Genomic DNA, 7,402 nt, shown 5'->3' with positions numbered 1-7,402 from the left:
TGATTAGGTTCAACCAGGTATACGGACTATAGGCAAAGGTATATACGGTTCTTACTTAATTCCAGAAGAATGCTTTCTAGGTTTTCCCCGCAAGTAATTGAGCGGTTCAAACTTAAAAGGCCTTGCACAAATATGGGTCATATATCTCTCAAACTTAAGACTATGTTGTAGAACCGTTTGCAGTTTAATATTTAGGAATTTGCAATCTTGTATGTTACATTAAAATATTTAGTACTTATATTACTGTTTTCTTCTATTTTATTTGAATAACTGTACACTTTAAGGTAGTATTTTGTGTGTATATATTAGTTATATTTTCTAAAATATGTGATTCTAATTTCAACGTAAAAGAGCCATCAATCATTTAAATCGTACAATTAAAAATAATGTTGTAAAAAGCTCTGAATAAAAAGTTTGTAACATTTAGAAATGTTCAAGCATTTTTATCAAATTAATATGTTATAATAGTTATATAGTTATGTTATAATAATTATAATAGTTACTTAATCTTAGCGTTTTAGAGAAAATTTTAAGGTATTATAATTGACAATATACTATTTTTTTGTTTCTAAAGAAATCTCAAAATTCTTTATAAAATGGACAAATTGGATTTATCCCCTGCTTGATTTTATACAGAATTTTTAATTTTGATAGCATTCAGCATTTTAAAGAGAAAAATGTTTAGCTCTGTCATAATTAAAATAAATAAAACTTATCAGTCATTAGAAAATAGGTGAACATAAAACTTTTTCCGGTGATGTATTAAAATTATAAGTCATAATTCATGATTTATAGCATATAAATATCTATGTAACGATATAATATTAAAAATATTAATTTTAAAAATAATTAGTTTTCATTATATAATTACACACTAATAATTGTGAATCATTAGAATAATTATATAATAAACACTTAATATTCGAATAGTAAATAAATATGCAGTACATCATTTACATTTATGGTGGATCGCGTAATTGTAACTGCGGTGGTAACTCATTTTCAAAATTCTCTAACTTAAGCAATTACCGACGCGGAACGTCTGAAAAATGCCGAAAACTGCCAAGTAACTCCGAGGAGTTGACCCACAAACCAAGAGGGCGCTTTTAGCAGTCGGATTTCAACGGAGTCACTTATTCTATTATATAAGCAATCTCCCAACTCATCTCTGTATATATATTGCTTTTAGTTCGGCCACATACTTGTAGAGGCGCGATTTGTACCGACTGGTTCCTTCACATACTTGTAGAGGCGCGACAGGCAACCATATATTCGGTCGCGCCAAATTATAGTGCATTTGAAATCCAAAATGGTAATGATCTAATTTTACTTTATAAGTGAATGAAAAAATAATTTTAATTGAGTAAAAAAGGTCTTGAAGGAATTCGAAAACTCGAAAAACTTTTTGGAATCAAAATTAGGCCCAACATATAGCTAAGAGGTTAGTATAAAATAGTAATAACAAATTTCAATTAAAAAAGGGAATCTAAAGATAAAAAATAAGTTTTATTTAAATTTAAATAAACTAAAAAAACTTTCAGGTTAAATCAACCAGAATTGTGTTTGAATATGTCCTTACTATTTTTTCTGGTTAAAGAAATAAAAATTCTGAATAGTAATTTCCTTATAAAAACTTATAAACCTTTTTTTCCCTAAATTTTCTTATAGACCTAGACAAATGTCTTCTGAAATGTTGAATTTTTGAAATATTTGTGAATTTAGTGGCATATGAGTTTTTTTACAGCTATAAAGTGTAAGGAGCATTTTCGAAAGTTTCGAAAGCTTCTACAGTTTAGCTAAGGCCATGTTATAAATATGAACCATTTTTTCAAATTGAAATAAGAAGTAACCTAATCTTACAAAATGTCATTTTCCCTGCTCCAAAAATCTAACTTTAAGAAAAAATGTAAGTTTGCTTAATTTTTTTTATTAGCATATAATACTAAAACTCGACATAAGAATTGCCATAATTTTCGTATTCTTGTTGTTTTAATATCTGAGCTAATTGCATTTTTTTAACCGCAAACATGCAAAATAATATAAACCAATGAGAAAAATAAATTGAAACTTTAAAATTTGTTCCGCCGGTCATGTATAGAAAACTATATTTTCCAGCTGGTCGATTAAGCTTTTGTTTGCATTTTACTTGTTTAACTGTTTACATATTTGATTCCATTCAAAATTTTTGATTTTGCTAGAATAATTATTTTAAGTTCTTTCCTTTAATAAAAAACTTGCTTTTTTAAATTTGTTCGTAAATAAATTTATTTTCTAATAATTTAAATATCTCATTAACTTTCAGTTTCTTGTATAAAACTTTAAAGGCTTATGCATTATAAATTAATTACCTCATTAACAAAAAAAGGTTTTTTAATAAAAAGAACGACAATCATGCAAAAAACCTGACTTTTTATTTGAAAAAGATATTAACAATGTTTATTTCTTGCATAATTAAAAAGAAATTTGGAAGGAATTTCATATTTGAATAAAATTATGAATCGAACCAAAAAATACATGATCTGGCACTTTTTGGTTAGACCTATTTTTTCCAAAATTGTATACTCCTTTTCAAAGATCTTTATTGAAGCCCAAAGTTTAATTCCGCTCTATTGTATTTTTCACAACTTTCTTCTAATTGCAATTCATAACACAGTAGACAATTATACATAATGTAAAAATTACAATTGAACATATGACAAGTCAAAACTGTCATCTAGGTACTTGAAGTTAAAGTAAATATTTATTTCTGACAATATTAAAACTTCCATTTTAATATAGAGTCCATTAAATTAAAAAGGAATATATTTTTTAATTCTCTACGCCTAGCATTATAATGCTTAAAGCTTCTTGTTATTTAATTTTCGATCTCTGGTTTTTAACGGACCTTCACGTTTGATACTCACACAATCCGAAAATCATACAATTTCATAGATTTAAAAATCTCATTCAAAATTTTCACTAGATACCAACTATATTTCAAAACTTTTCTTGCCGATTTTTTGGATTAGCCCAAAATTAAAAAAATTATAGCATTTTCCAAATTTTCAAATTTTTTTTCTTAATATTATAAAAATTTTTGTCAAATTTTCTTATAGATGGGTAAAAGACTTGCAAATTATCAAAATAAAATTTGTAATTTTGATGAAAATTAGAAAAGTTATATACTTTTCAAAATTTTAAAGATTTTCAAAAAATAGAAAAATTTATTTTTTTCATAGATCCGAAAATTTAATTCACAATTTCCACTAGATACAAAATATATTTCAAAACTATTCTAGCTGAATTTTTTGATTAGCCCAAAATTTAAAAAATTAGAGCCTGTATAACCTAACTGTTAAGCACGAAGCGCGATTATTGTAATGAGAATGTAATCGTCAAGGCCGTAGGTACTTTGAGAACCTTCTTTAATGACAAATTAAAAAAAAAGTGTTCAGCTTCACTTAAGAAAAAGGAAAATGATTAAACAACCTCAGCAGGGCCCTGTTAGGATCAGGAAAAATAAAATGTGAACATTATTTTGCAATATCAGAATAAGCAGTACCGGACCAAGGTACATACAAAAAAAATGTAATAGACATTTGATATAATATTTTTTAACATAGAATGTAGAAAATTTCGCATTGCGGTCTGTGCACAAATGTGGAGGGTAATGCAAAGACCGAGCGCGGAGCGCGAGATAAATATATTATCGAGCGCCCTATGCGCGCTCAAACTAGCGAGCGTCTTGTCGTCTTGGAGAAAAAAGTTACCCTCTAAAGTTTGACGCAACGATCATTTTCGCGTTGCAGCGTATACGTAAAGAAGTCTTACGTCAAAACGAAGATAGTGAGTTTCTTTGCGCAAACAGCAGACTTGACTTAACCCATTTTTCCCTCTCGACGGATTGTTCATCTTGGCGCACGGGGTATTTCCTAAATTAATCTTTTTACGTAAAAAAAGTCGTGTCTACTAAAATTTAATATTCTTTTCTCGAAGATCCAAATTTAAAAAAAGGTTTGAAGTGTAAAATTAAAAATGTAAAGCATTAAAAAAATTCTGAATTTAAGAATCAAATATTAAATAATTAAAAATTTTAACATTGAAATTTAATTTGGTTTTGAATATAAGGGCTTAATATCATAAAATTGACAACTGTAAGCCTTTCAACTTGATTAGACTAAAATTTGTTGGCCTCCAAAACCTAATAATACCCAAATACAAACATTCAGAATTCTGCATTTCAATTTTCAATTAAAAACTTTCAAAATTAAATAATTTAAATTCATCAGGTATATTCTTCAGGCATATTCAAAGTTTAACAAATATTAATACTTGCATTTTTAATTTATTAACTCTATGAAAAAATTTTCAAATAATACAATTCTTGAAATTTCTGTTTATAAAATTACTGAATTTGAATGTTTTGAATTGAAAATATATTAAAACCTTTCAATTCAAAAGTTCTCTCCTCATAAAAAGTTTTCGATTTTGAAGGCTTTACATTTATTCCAATTTTTCACGAGGTTTGACATCGAATAATCTGCTTATTACAGCTTTAAATTATTTATATCCTAAAGCTGCAAAAAATATATTGCCGAATCATAAGTGATTTCATTGAAAACGTTTAAAATTGAATAACTTGAATTGACAGGTTATACTCTAAGAATATTCGAAAATGTGAAAATAATGAGATTTTAAATCTTAAATTTATAAACTAGTTTCTTTTAATAATTATTATTTTATTTTTACGCTTCTCAAAGAAAATAATTACACTGTAATGTTAATTGTTTTTATTTCAAATTTCTCTCATTTAAAATATTTTAATTTCAAAGGCTTTGAAGTTATAATCTAATTTTCGAAACTGAATAATTTTTAATGGAATAATTATTTAATTGCTAACATACTTTTGATTTGAAATAAAATTGTGCAATAATAAAGTATTTTCATGCAAAATATATATGTTGAAGTTTAAACGCTTCCTTTTATATTTTGACATTGTCGACATCTGAAAAGTTTCAAACAAAAAACTTGAGAACCATGAGTCCTAATTACTTTCTTGAGCTTTTTGTTGAATTTAACTAATTATTATAAAAATAAGGCAATGTTTTTTATATCTCCAGCTTAGTTCAATGCTCTCCATCGTTGAAGCCAAGAAACAACCGACATTTCTGTATTCAATTCAATCAAATTTAAAATTTAATGACAGTTTCATTTTTATTTAACTAGATTGTACTTAAGTTTAACACCATTTAACACCATTCAACATCTACAATTTTAACTGAAATTTACTTCAATTTAACCAAATTTTACTTCAATTTTGAATTTAACTCAAATCTATTCACTTTCTGAAATGATCTAAATTGCATTCAATCTTTAAATTTAGTTTTACAACATAATTTTTAAATTTGCACTACAATAAATCTTAATATACGAATTGAATTGTTTTAAAACTTATTTACTTAGTATCGAGAAAATTTCTCTTTTAAAAGAAACCAGACGAGAAATTAATTTAATTTAACTGAACTTCATTTAATTCTTAAATTCACCTAAATTTCATTTAAATGTTGAATTTAGCTAAGTTTTATTTTAATTTTATATTCAACTAAATTTTTAAAAAATTTTTAATTTATCTTAATTTGATTCAAATTTTAAGTTTAGTTTGAAAAAATAAATTGAGAAATTTCACTACAATTATAAAATACGAAAAGAATGTTTTTAAATTGATTTATTGTACCGAAATTTAAAAATAATAATAGAATATTTGTAGGCTCTCTTCAATTTAAATATAATTAGGTAATTCAGTGTTCATAACATTTTTGGCGTACAGGCCATACAGAGCCAGGCGACCGACTCAGCTATAGCAAAGATTGCAATAGTGATGGCGAAGGCGAACGCGAGAAAAAGAAAATCACGTTCGGTCTGGAATTCAACAACTTTCGGTGTGCGCCCCGCGCCACCACCCACCCGCCCGCTAGCGTGTTAGGAGGACGCGGTTGCCATAGAAACGGTGAAAAGTTGAAGAGGGCAGCACCTCGATATAGTCGAAAACGTAGTTATATATATATATTTCGGCCGTCCCCACCACTGACCCATGCCGTATCTAGGCCGCAATACAGGGCTTCTGCTTGTTATTTACAGCCTCCTGTCACCGAGAGTTGAAAATGGCCATGCAGCGGCGCTAGTAGTACCATTGTTCTTGTTGTTTTGACTGTTATATGTTGTTTGTCAGTTGGAGCCGTTACGAACTCTTAAAAATGTATCAAGAAAACGGTTTATTTATATACTTATTGTGAAAATGACACAGAGGATTTTTCTAATAGTGTTTTTCTGTTTTTTTACCGAATCATTTCCATTAATTATTACTCCAGTATGAAAATCATGTTATAAAAGTGAACTCAAAGAACACCCGAAGACAAAGAATAAAAGAGTCAGAAGCTTTTTGGTAATTATGAAAGGTCTGCGGAGAAATTGTTAAGGTTTTGTTTTAAACGAATAATTTAAATGTTTAAAGATTTTAAAATGTGGGTTAAAAGAATATAGAAGACTTTGAGACCACATTTTTAATTTTTCAAGATTTACAAATTTTTTAGGTAAACTGAATTTTGTCAGGATGTGAAAAAAGTTCTTAAAATTCATGGGAATTTTTAAAATGATTATTGTCTAAGGATTCAAGAGAAAATCGAAAAAAAGATCACAAAACATTTTGAATTATTTCCTAAAAATTTTGAAAGTGTGAAAGATTTTAAAGCAAAAATTTGCTATTTTCATACATTCTTTGAAAAAAAATTATCAAAACTTTCATACATTCTAAGTTAAAGAATTTAATTTTGAAAAAAAGGAATGTGCAACTTAATATTTTTGTTTTTAATCACAAAGATAAATTTTTAACCAAGAAGACTAATTTCCTGCCAAAATTTTTAAGTTTTGTAAAGTTTCACTAAAATGAAAGACATTTTTTCAGGTTCCTAGGAAAAATTAAAATAATTGATTATTTCGAAAAATTAATTTGAAGAGATTATTTAAAAAGACTTTAGAAGATTTCGAAAATAGTAAAAGAAGAATATGAAAGATTTTAAGGCAATTTTTAAAATTTTGCAGATCAAATGAAAAAAGCAGAAAATTTTTTTATCATTTTTAGAAATTAGAAGGTTTAGAAGGTTTGATAAGATTAAAAAAAAAAATTTGCTGATATTAGTGTGAAAATTTTAAATAATTTTTTATTTTGAAAAATAAATTATAAGAGAAAATTGAAAAAGGTTTTTCAACATAACAAACTTCCTACAATTTTCCTACAACAAATTTCCTAAAATTTCTAAAAATAGTTTAGAAGATTTTAAAGCAAAATGGTTCAATTTGGTAAGATTGCAAAATTAAAGCGAAAAAATCGGGTAGATTCAAGAAATATTTAGTAGAATTAAAAATA

This window comes from Belonocnema kinseyi, chromosome 10 (assembly GCF_010883055.1).
Source record: "Belonocnema kinseyi isolate 2016_QV_RU_SX_M_011 chromosome 10, B_treatae_v1, whole genome shotgun sequence".
NCBI lineage: Eukaryota > Metazoa > Arthropoda > Insecta > Hymenoptera > Cynipidae > Belonocnema > Belonocnema kinseyi.
The sequence above is the reverse complement of the archived record's forward strand: the minus strand, read 5'-3'. Positions refer to the sequence as shown.